Consider the following 15,554-nt stretch of genomic DNA (forward strand, 5'->3'; position numbering starts at 1 on the left):
ATTGAATACAATCCGGTTTATCGGGAAAGAAATGGATGGAATACAGTTCGTTATTGGAAGAAGGAGTTTCGCAAAGGAAGTCATCTTTGAATTTCTGGGAGTAACGACGGAACGAATTTACTGCTACAGGGATTTTCCGGCTCGGAATGCTTTCGAGGTCACCTTCACGGGGGATTACCTGTGTCAAGAAGCTTGGAGCAAGTGCCTGGAACACAAGGACGAAACACCGATCTCCAACTTCAATGTGGAGCCTCTGTTTGCAAGTCGGGTAAGGACCATAACAGTCTGCATGCAGAACCCGTATGTAAAAGAGCAGGATATTAGATCCTTCCTAGGTAAATACTGTGACGTATTGGGGGTTGGTACAAAAGAAATGGATTATGATGGTATGTGGAATGGGAAGAGAAAATATGCTGTCCGGTTTAGAACACGGGCGGGAGGAATCGAACATCCCCCAGCGTCTTTCTACATTGGCGGTGTAAAGGGGTACCTCTACTTCTATGGACAGCCCAAAACATGTAGAAGATGCGGAGAAGAGGGCCACATTGCAGCGATGTGCCCGAACACTTTTTGTAGAAACTGTTCGGGGACGGATCATCAGGCAAGGGATTGTAAAAAACCCAAATCGTGCAATCTGTGCGATTCATTGGAGCACATGTTCAAGGACTGCCCTGCCAGAGAAAAAACTTACGCGGGTGCACTGCAAAACTTTGAGGGGGTAATGGACGATATTCAGAGAGACCATGTACCCGTACCTGAGAACCTCCCGAAGCCTCTTCCGGAGGCTTCTCCGGGAACGGCCCCGAGTGAGGTGGCGGGGCCCTACGTTTTAGAGAATCCGGTGGCAGGAACTTCGGCCCAACCAGAACAGGTGGTAACAGAGGAGTCGTCACAGGGGATAATAACATCAGATACCCCGGTAGAGATGAGGGTACAGTGGGGTGAAACTGAAGAGGATAAAGAGATGGATTTTACCGAGGGGAAGAAAACAGCAAAAAGGAAAGTATCAGGGAAGAGGCCGGACAAAGAGGCAAAAAAACAATTAATAGTGACATCCAACAGGTTCCACGTTCTGGAGCCGGGAGAGCAAGGAGCTCCAGGTTCTGAGTCGCCCTCAGCGGGAGAGCCTCCACTTTTGTCGTTGGGTATACCATCAGAGGAGGATAGCGAGGGCAGCGGGGATCCCCAGCTGGAATTCCTGAGTGGCTATAGGAGGGAAAACTTGGAGTCAACAACACTGGTTCGGACCAAGGGGCAAAGAGACGGAACATAAAAGACAATGATGTTTAATGTCCTGTCAGTTAATGCCAGGGGATTGAGAGACACTGTCAAGAGGACATCTTTGTTTTTTTCTTTAAAGGCACTGGACTTCCAGGTGTGCTTCCTTCAGGAGTGTCACCTAAAGAACGCAGAGGACATCAAAAGGTTCAGCAAGGAATGGAAGGCAGGTGCGTCAGTATGGAGCATAGGCAACGTGCACTCAGATGGGGTAGGGATAATATTTAAGGATACTGGGTTTGTAATCGAGGAGGAAATTATTATTATTCCAGGGAGGCTCGTATACGTAGACGGCAGGCTGAACAACAACAAGCTGCGCCTAGTAAACGTGTACGCTCCTGCAGTAAAAGGGGAAAGGTTAGATTTTTTTAAGCACTTACCGAATGTTCTGTGCACAAACCGCATGGTGATAATGGGGGGGGATTTCAACACAGACTTAGAGGGGGAATATGATTTTACTGCACAATATTTAAAAAATGTTTTGTGTGATTATAACTTGGCAGACACATACAGGAGACATAATAAGAAAGGTATAGGGCATACATGGAGAAACTCAAGAGGAGCAAGCAAAAGATTAGATTACCTGTTTGTAACCAAGACCACCCAAAGCTGGAGTTTCTCCATATACCCAAATTGGTTCTCAGATCACGACACAATTGGGGTGTCTTGTGAAATTAAAGGGGAGGAGATAGGAAGAGGATTTTGGAAATTAAACACAAAGGTGCTAGAAGGTGCGGAATTTAGAGATGAGTTTACGTCCTTTTATAATTCATGGAGGGATATGAAATGGGCATTTAAAAACACAGCCGAATGGTGGGAGGCGGTAAAAACCAAAATAAAGTTGTTTTGTCAAATTTATAGTAAAAGGAAAAAACAGGAAGAAAGGCATCTTGAGAAAGAACTGCAAGACAAATTACAGGCCATACATTCTGAAATAAATGAGGGTAAGCAGGTGTGTGGGGAAGAATTCAGAAACATTCAAAAGAAAATAGAACACAACATTGAAACAAAGGTCAAGAACTTTACGTTCTTGGCCAAAATAACAGAAAAAGAACAAGATGAAAAATGTTCAAAGTTCTTTTTCCAGTGTATTAAAGAAAAACAAAGAAAATCTGTAATTACCGAATTAGAAACAGGTAGGGGGAAAGTCACCAAAAAAGAAGATTTAATGACGCACGCTCAGGAGTTTTACCAAGCTTTGTTTAAGAAGAGAGAAGTGGATAAAGCAAGAATGGAGGAATTATTAAATAATATAAGAAAAAAACTAAACAATGAAGAAAGGACACATTTAGAAAGGGAGGTATCCAAAAAGGAAATAGAGGAGGCAATGAAATCTCTGAAGGCCGATAAAACACCTGGGAGTGATGGATTACCAAAAGAATTTTATTGTTGTTTCTGGGGTATCCTGGGTGAGGATTTACTGGAGGTGTATAAAGAGATCTTGGTTTTGGGGATGATGCCAGAATCTATGAGGTCCGGTGTAATAAGTTTAATTTACAAGAAGGGAGAAAAAGAGATGTTAAAAAATTGGAGGCCCATTACCTTGCTAAATGTGGACAGTAAAATTTTTGGGAAGGTAATAACAAATAGGCTGAAAGAGGTGATGCCTAGCCTGGTTAATGAGGACCAGACATGTGGGGTTAAGAATAGGTCTGCAACAAACAACCTACAGTTAACCAGAGATGTGATCGTTTGGGCCAAGGACAGGAACCTACCGTTGTGTGTGTTGAACGTCGATCAGGAGAAGGCGTTCGATAGGGTTAGCCACGAATTCCTGTTCTCAACTCTAGAAAGAATGAATTGTGGTAAGACTCTGGTTAATTGGGTTAAGACAATGTACAATAAGGCATACAGTAGAGTACAAATCAACGGGTTTCTCAGCAAACCGGTTCTACAAGAAGGTGGGGTGAGACAGGGGTGCCCATTGTCACCACTACTGTACGTATTATTTGCTGAACCGCTAGCGAATTTGATGAGGAACGATACAGGTATAGACGGGGTGCATATCCCAGGGAGTAACGGAGAAAGGGTTAAAATTGCCCAGTACGCAGACGACACCACTCTGTTTCTAGGTTCTGACCGAGCGATAGATAGGGCGATAGTACTGTTGAAAACTTATGGAGAAGCAGTGGGGTCAAAAGTTAATTTGGGGAAGTCCTCTATGATGTACTGCGGTGCCTGGGAAGGGAGAACAGAGGGCAAGGGAGGCATAACTGTCTGTAAAGATGGGCTGAAAATATTAGGGGTGTACTTCTTTCAAGAGGACGGGATAAAGGAAAATTGGGAAGGAAAGATTGAAAAAGTAAAGGTGAAACTCAATATGTGGAAAAGCAGAAGGCTAACGATCAGTGGAAAGATTATGGTAATAAAAACAGTTATATTACCAACCTTAATCTACCTGGCGCTGGTGTTCCCAATCAACGCCAGGAGCAAAATTGTCGTGACAAGGTTGATATTTTCATTTATATGGGGCGGCTCATATGAAAGTGTAAAGAGAGAGATGATGTATGGGAAGGTGTCAAAGGGAGGGAGGGACATCCCGTGTCTGTCGGTGAAACTGGATTGTCTTTTCCTCAGTCAGATGTGTAAAACCTTGTTGAAAGGAATACAACACAAATCATTTTTTTTTGTCAGGTTGTGGTTCGGGTCCACTTTAAGAGGGATGTTACCTTGGGACAACAGGGTTCCGAATGCAGAGGTTAAACCTAAGTATTACGTACAGGCCATATCATTTCTGAAAATACATATAAAGAAAATCGAAAGAGAGGCCTTATTGGACCACAGGAAAATGTATGAAATTATAAGGGAAAATTGGGAGCAGAGATATGAGGCTGACCTGAAAGTAGTTAATTGGGAGGGGATACAACCAAAATGGATGGATAACGAGTGTAAGGATTTGGGATGGCTGTGTGCTTTAAATAGGTTGGCTGTAAAGGAAAGGATGTATAGGCACAACTGCGCGGTGAACGCAGAGTGCCCCAGGTGCAAAAAAAGTGAAACAGTAACGCATGTATTCTGGGAGTGTGTTTTTGCAAGAGATTTCTGGGGAAAGTGTGTACCCGTTATTAACATGGTCTGTAATAAAATAATTTTAAATGGTAAGAATATAGTGTATGGAGAGGAGATCCTAACACTACCAAAGGAAAAGTTCAGAGTCGTGTGGGGTATTATTAGTTTGGGGAAGCTGGTACTGTGGGAAAAAAGGAATGTTTGTATTAAAAAGGAGAAAGACAAAACGGTACCAGCAGATGCCTTCTATTTGTTTTTATGGAAGTTAAGAAATGTGATTGAAATGGACAAATACGTGCACGGGGAGGACTTCTGTAAGAGAGTTTGGGGATGTGTAAAACTTGTATAAAAAAATGCAAAAGTGTTGATGGAAAAAAAATGTCACTGTAAATTGTAAATTTTTGTAATAAAAAAAAAAAAAAAAAAAAAAAATCTGTTCTTATCAGTTTAATATCTGATACGTCCCCTATCTGGGGACCATATATTAAATTGATTTTTGGAATAGGGAGATGGAATAGGGGCTTGCTCCGTCCACTCCACGCATCGACCTGGTATTGCAGTACCTCCAGGAACGGTGCACCCCCTGTCGTTGTAAATATAAATCAGCCGTTGATTCATTTTTGATTTTTAAGGATCATAATCTATATTGTATTTTCACATTGGACAAGTTCATTTTAGTGTCAGTGATGGCTAGATACTGCTGGTCAAGTCGGTCACCGTTATATTGACTTTGATAGCTGATGTGAATGGTGCGTTAATCTTTTTAAAAAAGTTTTCGTCACATGCACGGGATACAGGGTGTAAACGGTACAGTGAAATGCTTAGTTGCAACCTCTCCTCAACAGTGCAATACACACGATCAAAAATATACACAAATAGCTAAGTAATAAAGTAGTTATAAAAATGGTTATGATTGGATATATATATACACAAGAAGACTATACAGTTCAAACTATGAAATGTGCTAAAGTCATGTACTGGTAACATGGACTGCCTCACATACCGGTAACGTTATCTGATGTATTTGTCTGAAGTCATTATTTGATCGGCCTGCTATTTTCACAAGACTCAAATATATGACTCATCTGCCTGTATTAAAGTAACTATGTCTATTTATCCCATTGATTCTATTTCAATGATTTCACACTGCACTTTTTCAAGTGACATAAACTTGATATAGTGTAGTAAGAGTTATTCCTTCACTTACGGCATTATTACATATCATATATACACAATACAGTCACTGGCTTACGGCCATAACCAGTCTCAATACACCTGGTCTCGGAAGCTAAGCAGGGTCGGGCCTGGTTAGTACTTGTATGCTACGCTGCCTGGGAATACCAGGTGCAGTAAGCTTTTTTGTCCAGCAGGGTGTACTCTTGTACTATTTAATCAGGGAGCAACTGTCTTTATGTATTACAGTTTCTCTCAATCGGCTACAAGCATTTTTTGGAACAATGTTGTTGATTTTCAAAACAGAGTCCACAAAACACACAACTTTTGCAAAACAGTAAATGCTTTTAGAAAATGTAGTTGTCTTTTTAAAAAACATAACATCGGTATCATCACAATCCAATTCCATGTATTCAATACATAGCCTGGTTTACTCATAGTTTTGTAGACTTTCCATTGGTGTACAGAAACACAATCCACAATAGAAATAAGTTAAACTGAATACAACAGGGGAACACAACTGATATGAATGTATAGGCCTCAAGCCACACCCAAGCAAAGCTCTAGAATAGGTCACATGTTGGAGATGATGACATAGGAGTCAGCCAAAGTTACTTAGAAGTAACCCAACTTCATTCTCTGCATCTCTGAATATCTGCTCAACTAAATATTAGGAAGGTGTCCTTAATGTTTTGTACACTCAGTGTACATACACTGAAAAAATATATAAATGCAACATGTAAAGTGTTGGTCCCATGTTTCAGGAGCTGAAATAAAATATCCTTCAACCTAGAATACAAGGGTTGGATTTGCACTAAACAATTTAATGTCAGATAAATCATGTAACAAATCTGGCTTATGGTTAGCCTCATATACATTATCTATTTAAAATGTAGAACAGCTCAACAATATGAAAATTCTGTGAGTTTAGCTGTTGTCTGCTGCTGATGTATAATGACAAGGGGCACATTGATTGCACGTGTCCATTAGGCCAGTAATGCCATCATACTGTAGACATATGGCTGCATTGGTAATGCATGCCATTATGATAAGCAGCTAAATGGATGATATACTGAGACAGCGTGACAATCAAATAAAACCTCTCAGAGAGATTACAACTGGACAAAAAGGTAATGTTCATTTGAGACATAAACACAGACAAATTAGAGACAGATCCCTTTCACACCTTTTTATTGTAGAATTCTGATCTGTAATTAATGAACATTGACACTAGTTCATCTTGAATAATGTTTTTACGTTACAATTAAAACAAGTTTAACAATTAATAAAAATGGAATGAATCAACTTATAATTTCAATGTACAAATAAGCTAACTTGTTTGTAAATGTTAGACATCTTAGTAAGTATGCTATTATTACTAAAGCATCATTTTTAGAAAAACTAAAATATCCATACCAGAGGTGGCCAACCTTGATCCACTCCCTGCTCTACTGAGTGAGCAGACTTCTATTCCGGCCCAACAATAATACACACAAATCCTATGGCCCACAAGGATGTGCCTGCAGTCTCTTGGACCTTCACTGGGACCTCTTCATCTGCAGACAGTCTATTGGACCTTCACTGGGACCTCTTCATCTGCAGACAGTCTCTTGGACCTTCACTGGGACCTCTTCATCTGCAGACAGTCTCTTGAACCTTCACTGGGACCTCTTCATCTGCAGACAGTCTCTTGGGACCTTCACTGGGACCTCTCCATCTGCAGACAGTCTCTTGGACCTTCACTGGGACCTCTTCATCTGCAGACAGGCTTTCACAGCTCTCCATATCTGAGGACAGACATCACAAAGAAACAGGCTTCATTATATTCCAATTAGACAGCCCTGACTATTATCTCTCTGTCTTCATAGTTTTCCTTTTCTGACAGCTGGAGCAGAAAATCCTTTCACCCTCTTCCATTGCTGTTATCTACAAACGCATTTGGATTATGAGTTTTTAATTTACAATGATAAATAGGTGAACATTAACATAACAAGCTAATATGGCGTTAGCTAGCTGATGATATTTAACTTCACTCTAGTATGTAAAGTTGCTAGCGAGCAGCTCATCAGCCTACACACAGTGGGATGACTTACTTGACTATCTTTATGCCCGCTTCTGGTCAAAACCTACCGTGAGTCGAACCAAAAGTCCACACCTCTTCTCAGTCTGCGGCGCCCTGGAGCAGCACCTGGGATCAGTTGAATTGCCTCATGGGGTACAAACAAAGGATCCAATTCAGGAAAGTTGTATTTCAGGTTGAAATGCTGGTGAGTGAACGCCTATCCAATAACCAAAAGTTATTTTCAGCTGTAGGTAATAATGCAAGAAACGTTCTAAACTAATAATGCAAGAAATAACACCTCCCCCCAAAATAAATACTACAAAGTTGCTTAGCAGCAAGGAACAGGGCGTCCATGTATATCGGTGCCATCTTGAAAACCACATGAGTACATGCATCCATCATGCCTCGTGTCAACACTGCAGGCTGGTAGTGATGGTGTGGGGTGTTTTCATGGCACATATTGGGCCCTTGATAAAAGTGGAGCAACGTTTGAATACCACAGGATATCTAAACATCATTGCCAACCAGGTGCATCCCTTCATGGCAGCAGTTTATCCATCTGCAAATAGATTTTTTTCAGCGGGATAATGTCCCATGCCACAAGGCTAGGATTGTCCAGGAATGGTTCCATGAGCATGACAGTGAATTCAGCCAACTACCAGCCATAATGACACAAGTGTGGGAAGCATTGGAGTCAATAAGGGACAGCATCCCTGTAGAACACTTTGTAGAGTGCCCCGATGAACTGAGGCTGTTCTGAGGGCAAAGGGGGTGTAACTCCGTATTAATGTGTTTCTAATGTTTTGTACACTCAGTGTCTATTGAGACACATTACAGACAGTAGCCTACAAGTAGCAAAACAGAACTCACTTGATTGACAATTAAATGTATTTCAACATTTATATAGGTCTATAGGCTACTGTTTATACACTACATTGCCAAAAGTATGTGGACACCCCTTCAAATGAGTGGATTCGGCTATTTTCGCCACACCCGTTGCTGACAGGTGTATAAAATCGAGTTACACAACCATGCAATCTTCATAGACAAACATTGGCAGTAGAATGGCCTTACTGAAGAGCTCAGTGACGTTCAATGTGTCACCGTCATAGGATGCCACCTTTCCATAAAGATACTTCAAATAGAGAAGACAATTTTCAAAATTCAAAAAAAGACAATGTCGTTATCACCTTTGTTCCAAAAATATCAATCGAATTTGTCCATGAATTGTCTTCAAGACCGATTTTTTTTTTTTAATCCCCCCCACAAATCACAGCTAAAGTTATTAACGTTTTATTTTCATGCTATTACATGGAAGAGCTTGTGCTGCATGCAGAAGGAAAAACAATGGAAATCACTCACGCACTCTCATCCAGGACCTGCTCATTCAATGTGATGGATTCCTGACATTGGAAGATGAGACAGACTGACTGAAGTGAATGGATAGTCCAGGATCTACTGTTTGTGTGTGATCAGGGGTGTATTCATTCCGCCGATTCTGTTGAAAAACGTTCCTTAAATGGAAGCAAACGAAACGAAGATAAACAAACATACCGGAATTTGTCAAAAATTTGTCCAATTGTTTGCAACTGTTGGACTAATGATTACACCCTAGATCAGCTAGATACAGGCAAGAGTGTGCAAGGCTGTATTGAATGTGTCAATGTTACCATGATCACTCAAATTCCTCTCGACCTGTGCACCTACATTGTAAACTTTCATCCATAGGCTAGGTTGTAGTGTAACAGTTTAACTTTACGTCCGTCCCCTCGCCCATACCCGGGCTCGAACCAGGGACCCTCTGCACACATCAACAACAGTCACCCACGAAGCATCTTTACCCATCGCGCCACAAAGGCAGAGCAAGGGGAACCACTACTTCAAGGTCTCAGAGCAAGTGACGTCACCGACTGAAAGGCTGCTAGCGCACACCACCGCTAACTAGCTAGCCATTTCACATCGGTTACAGTAGCAACCTCTTGATGGGTATAGGGAAAATTAGAGTATCATGTAGTAGCCTAAACTTATCGATGTTACATTGAGCTGGGTGAATGGCATATGAACGATAGTCATCCAATATGCTGGTATAGAAATAAGGCCATGCTCATTTAAAAAAAAAAACCTGTCCTCACTTGTCTTAAACGGCAGACCGTCACTGGCATTTACTAATGGGCTCCTGAATCCAGAACTAGCAAGATGTCAGCCTCCTTGAATAGGCGTATCTGACCGTGAGTAGATTACATTTAAAACAACGGTCGGCCATCTTGGAGGCTGTCTCTCGTTCTTATTATAACTCAATGCATTGCTGGCTTCCACCATTTTAATGTAGTCAACTGGGTGGTATTTCCAACTTCATTGGCTGACCCCTCCTGACCCTGTTGGAATCTCCAGCTGGCTCATCAGTAGGGATAAGCCAATTGTAAAGAAAATGTACTGCTTCAAATGGAGAATGGGCGGATTCAATTATGCTGAGCCACAGGGCACCGTTTTATGGCCTGTGATGTAAACGGTGAACAGGCAAATGTGGCAAGAGGTTAGCGCCCTTCTCAAATAGCAACAGCAATCTGTGCCTTTCGGTCATTTTGTCAACAAGGCAGCATGGTGCATCATCCAGAAACATCTCTTTTCCATCAAATATTTGATAGATTTTTTTTTAACCAGGTTTCATTGGGAAGGCAGATAAAGCATTTTATCAAAAGCAATAACTTTTTCATGTGAAAACACAGAATCCTACTCATTACTCCAAGTGCTTAATTACATCACCTTTGTTTAGCTGTGGGCTTTGAATGTGGCACCTGGCCAAAAACAAAACGAATGCCATCAACTTTTACCCCGTGCTAAACACGCCTATCCGGGACCCCAGGCCAGATTAATCGAATCCCCTCAATGCCGCTGCGCATTCTGTCACAGACGCTATAATGACACAGATACAAAGATGAGTCCTCTATCTATCTCTATGGCCGCGCACCATTGTCCAGAATCTGTGCGGTGAAGACGATGCTTTTTGTCTCCGTTTCTAATTATTACTGCAGGTAGGTAATAGTTTAAACGTGCTATCCAAAATCGACAGAACATGTCATAACATGATAGGTTACAAATCCGTCAAGGGATTGCCTGGTTTCTTATGTTAAATTTGTGTCGTGATGAAAACGATTTTCCAAGTCATATAACTTGAGATTTGGGGTTTGTCTGACTTAATGTACACAATTTCGTCAAGGTAATTAAAAAATATTTAATTTATTTGAGATTTCTGAGTTCGTTTAATGTTATTGGTTTTGTGTATCAAACAAAAAATCTCACGAGCTGGTAAAATGGCGGCGCCCGCTGTCTGCGTTTTAAAGTCCAAATAGAAGACAATGGACCCGATCATATATTTATGTAGTTGGTGCAGTATATTAATTAATATACATGGGTTCTAACCTGAACCATTATTTATTAGTTTATAATTGTACAATTTATACTCCCCGCATATATAAACCACTAGCACAAGATCGTAATTTTGATGACACATGGGAAGCTTACTGCCTACTGTACATAGTAAAAGGGTGCGCACCAAATTGTAGTTCACATTTAGGTGTGGAAAACGGCTGTGAGGATTTTTCTTCAATATTCATCAGATATGAACACAATTACAATCTTTAGAGAATACAAATCTCATTTAATCAATTGCATGTGGAAAAACGTTATCAAGCCAGCAGCAGATGAAACAGTACCTGAATTATCTCCCCCCTCTCGCTGGTTTTCGCTTGCTGCTATCACTGTCTAGGTTTAGGATATATCCCATACCAGTGACAAACAAACGATGTTATCGACATATGGAATTACCAAACAAAGTCTAGCTCACTTAGTTTGCCAGCTAGAAAGAAATGGACACAAATTTATTCAGAATCTGAGCAAGCTGCCCACCCAGCAAACTGTCTTTAAAAAGACGACTATGCCCGTTCGGTTTTGGTTGAAAGTTGAAAAGACGTCTTTTTCACGGCATTGAAAATACGTAACATCGTTGAAAAGACGCATATAAAAAGACGTCCGTCTACGGCCCGTTTTGGTTGAAAATAAGTATTTTTCAGGTCGTTATTTTAACGACTTGCAAAGTACATAATTTAAATGTACTTGTAGCCTATACACATGGACGCAGTAACCCCAAAAAATGTCTAATTTCAAAAAATTAACAATCACACTAGTCCAGTATTTGCACAAAACATTCAGTCTAAGAATACTATCTAGTACAGTGATAACAGACAAAATACAGTTTAGTTCAAATGAATATAATTATATACATTGAATAATTATCCATCAAAATTATAGATATTTGCTGCGTTAGCAACGGCCCTCACCACCACGGCGACGTGGAAACCATCGCCCCCGACTCTACCACGAGCATGCTTGAGGTGTTCTGCCACAGCTCTCCGAACATCATGGTCAGTGGCCTTGCTGTTCCATTTCTTGACTGCAGCTGTAACACCAAAATAAACACAGTAAGTTATAGAAAAGACTAATAGATATGGAGCATCTTACAGGTTCCCCACGACAACTAAATCAGCATTCAGGGCTCAAACCACCGGTTATCACTAACCAATGTGTTGTGTTGTAATAATGATAATTTATTACATTTATTCAGAATAATTTAGAAGTGGATGAATGTGTTTGCTTTATCGTGTCTATCAAAGACAAAAAGCAATTTACAAGATAAGTTTGGTTAAAGTTCTCCTTCTCAGGGGCTGACAATTGATTAGGGCTCAAACTTGCACGCTGTGTAGAAAAGACAAGGGCCTGTTTGAATAGCGCAAGTTGTCTCTTTCACTCCTCCCTAATAGACTATTATAATCACATTCATTGGTAAACTCTGAACACTGTAGCCTAATATATTTGTCAGTATGCGGAGATCGCAAGTCAATTTTTTTTACTTGAAATGGGGGAATGTTTCGCCGACTGGTCGCTCAGGAGACAAAGGCAATGTCAGATGTATGAAAGACATTTGATGTAAGACATCATCAACAATTGTGTATTTTTGGGAGATAATTTGATGTCAGAAGGAGGCATTAGGAAACAGTAGTGGTTTTCATTTCATGCGTCGCAGAAGGAGAGAGCATTGTTTTTCAGAGCAGGGCACCGATAAAATGTGTCATATCTGCAGTTTCGTTGGAAGAGTGAAGAGTGTCTGCCTACTCATGTGAATCTGCGATATGTAAGATACGCAGTGAGAGCTATTGTGAATAAACCACTGCAGTTATGAAATTGATAAAAATAATGGCCATGTTTCAAGTGTGTGCCGAACGAATATTTTGGGTATTTATTAGGATCCCCCATTAGCCGCTGCAAAAGTGTCAGAATTGTTCACTTCTCTCATTGACTTCTCAAACCCAGGCTTGGTCTGCTTCGCAAGCGTTCTCTGAAGTCTCGCGTTTTTACGTCTCTGGGTTTAGAATCTTGTAGTGGGGGAACAGGACGTTCCGCGCAGGCGCACATCATTCTTCAGAATAAAGGATACGCCAGAATTGTGCAGCCGAGACGGTTTCAAATGTATTAATACTGGTATGTAATAGCACGTTCTAATATCGAAAGAACATGTCATAACATGCTAGGTAACAAATACGTCAAGTTATTATCACGTTTGATAAAGGTTGTATGTGCTATTTCTGTGTCAAACCGCATGAGTGAACGTCATCACTTTTTTTTACAGGTCAAATAGAGATTTTGGGTTAGTCTGAGTGGATGTATATAATTTCGCCAAGGTAATTTCACAAAGGATCAGTTTATTTGAGATTTCTAGGTTCGTTTTACATGTCGTTTTTGGTTTTGTGTAAAATTCACGAGATGGTAAAATGGCTGTTCCCACTTGGTCTGCATCAACGCACTTCTGTGCATGCAGTGAGGTTTCAGCAGATAGAGACCATTTTACGGTTGCACTACTGTTTTGGAGCTAAATGTAATGATTATCAGTTTTCTACATGTGAACTAATATTCAGAGACATTCAGTTGTTTCTGTCTATCTATACATGTTTACTATGGTGTGAACGGAACTACTATTGGTTTTTGATTGGAATAATACAGTGAAGACAAGGTTATTCAGGAAAATAGTACATAGTGCTGCCTAAAACATACTACAACCTTGTGCTAAATGTTTTTTGAGTCATTTATGTGTATAGGGGATATCTACTATAGATTAAGTGCATTTAAGTTGTGTAACCTGATTTAAAGTGTATACTTTGTCTAATGTGAATTAATTAATGTTTTGTCAATGCTTAGTTACCAGATCTATTGAAGTGAGATCAGTGCTTGACTTGGACAGGAGCTCACCGAAGCTGAGTACTGTCACCTCAAATATCTACTGTTTGAGCTCATGTTCCTCTTATAGAATATTAGCTCAACAGTATTGTGGAGCTCCTGCACCTAAATATAAACCATATTTTTAGAGAACAAGGAAAGTCTTGACAGTTCTGGCAGTAACTTTTGTGTCCGTGTCTCATTGTTACTACAGGCCGACTTGAATTAAGTTTGAGGCCGGTAACATCAACAGTGAGGACAAACCCAGCCTGCCACTCTCCTTCCACACTGAGTCCAAACCTACAGTCACTGGGTCCTGATTGTGACAGTGGAGACCAGTTTGCACTGCAGGATCCAGAGATGGCATCAGTGAAGCTGGAAGACTGCAGTCAAACACTGGAGCTGAATGTCAACATTAAAGATGAAGAAGAGGAGGAGGAGATTGGGACATCTGTTTCTCATGGTAAGAGCAGGTTCTATCTAACTAAGTTTGTGTTGTTCATTCCAACTTCCCACTGTGCATGAAAAGTTGCTGTTGAACTCTTTTATTTTATTTAATCTTTATTTAACCAGGTTGGCCAGTTGAGAACAAGTTCTCATTTACAACTGCGACCTGACCAAGATAAAGCAAAGCAGTGCGACAAAAACAACAACACAGTTTCACATGGGATAAACAAACGTCCAGTTAATAACAATAGAAAAATCTATATGCAGTGTGTGCAAATGTAGTAAGATTAAGGAGGTAAGGCAATAAATAGGTCATAGTGGCAAAATAATTACAATTTAGCATTAACGCTGGAGTGATAGATGTGCCGATGATGATGTGCAAGTAGAGATACTGGGGTGCAAAAGAACAAAAATAAATAACAATATGGGGATGAGGTAGTTGGGTGGGCTATTTACAGATGGGCTGTGTACAGGTGCAGTTATCGGTAAGCTGCTCTGACAGCTGATGCTTAAAGTTCGAGAGGGAGATATTAGACTCCAGCGTCAGCGATTTTTGCAATTAGTTCCAGTCATTGGCAGCAGAGAACTGGAAGAACATGCGGCCAAAGGAGGAGTTGGCTTTGGGGATGACCAGTGAAATAGACCTGCTGGAGCGCGTGCTACGGGTGGGTGTTGCTATGCTGACCAGTGAGCTGAGATAAGGTGGGGCTTTACCTAGCAAAGACTTATAGATGACCTGGAGCCAGTGGGTAGTATATGGGGCTTTGGTGACAAAATGGATGGCACTGTGACAGACGACATCCAATTTGCTGAGTAGAGTGTTGGAGGCGATTTTGTAAATAACATCGCCAAAGTCGAGGATCGTTAGGATAGTCAGTTTACCAGGGTATGTTTGGCAGCATGAGTGAAGGAGGCTTTGTTGCGAATTAGGAAGCCGATTCTAGATTTAATTTTGAATTGGAGATGCTTAATGTGAGTCTGGAAGGAGAGTTTACAGTCTAACCAGACATCTAGGTATTTGTAGTTGTCCACATATTCTAAGTCAGAACCGTACAGAGTAGTGATGCTAGTCGGACGGGCGGGTGTGTGCAGCCATCGGTTGAAGAGCATGCATTTAGTTTTACTAGCATTTAAGAGCAGTTGGGGGCCACGGTAGGAGTGCTGTATGGCATTGAAGCTCGTTGGGAGGTTGGTTAACACAGTGTCCAAAGAAGGGCCAGATGTATACAGAATGGTGTCGACTGCGTAGAGGTGGATCAGAGAATCACCAGCAGCAAGAGCTGGGATTTAGAAAATAATAATTGAGCACCATGTGGAA

At 40.9% G+C, this 15,554-nt stretch overlaps 1 protein-coding gene and 1 non-coding gene across 2 annotated transcripts in view; both read left to right on the plus strand.

Annotated features, from left to right (window-relative positions):
- The window catches only part of LOC120033482 (zinc finger protein 135-like), a 143,988-nt gene that overhangs the window by 109,721 nt on the left and 18,713 nt on the right, over window positions 1-15,554 (plus strand). The gene's annotated exons all lie outside the window — the stretch shown is intronic.
- LOC120033780 lies at window positions 4,681-4,872 on the plus strand. Its single transcript, XR_005473993.1, has one exon. It is a non-coding gene; the product is annotated as a U2 spliceosomal RNA (small nuclear RNA).

The sequence above is a fragment of the Salvelinus namaycush genome, chromosome 40 (assembly GCF_016432855.1).
Source record: "Salvelinus namaycush isolate Seneca chromosome 40, SaNama_1.0, whole genome shotgun sequence".
Classification (NCBI taxonomy): Eukaryota; Metazoa; Chordata; class Actinopteri; order Salmoniformes; family Salmonidae; genus Salvelinus; species Salvelinus namaycush.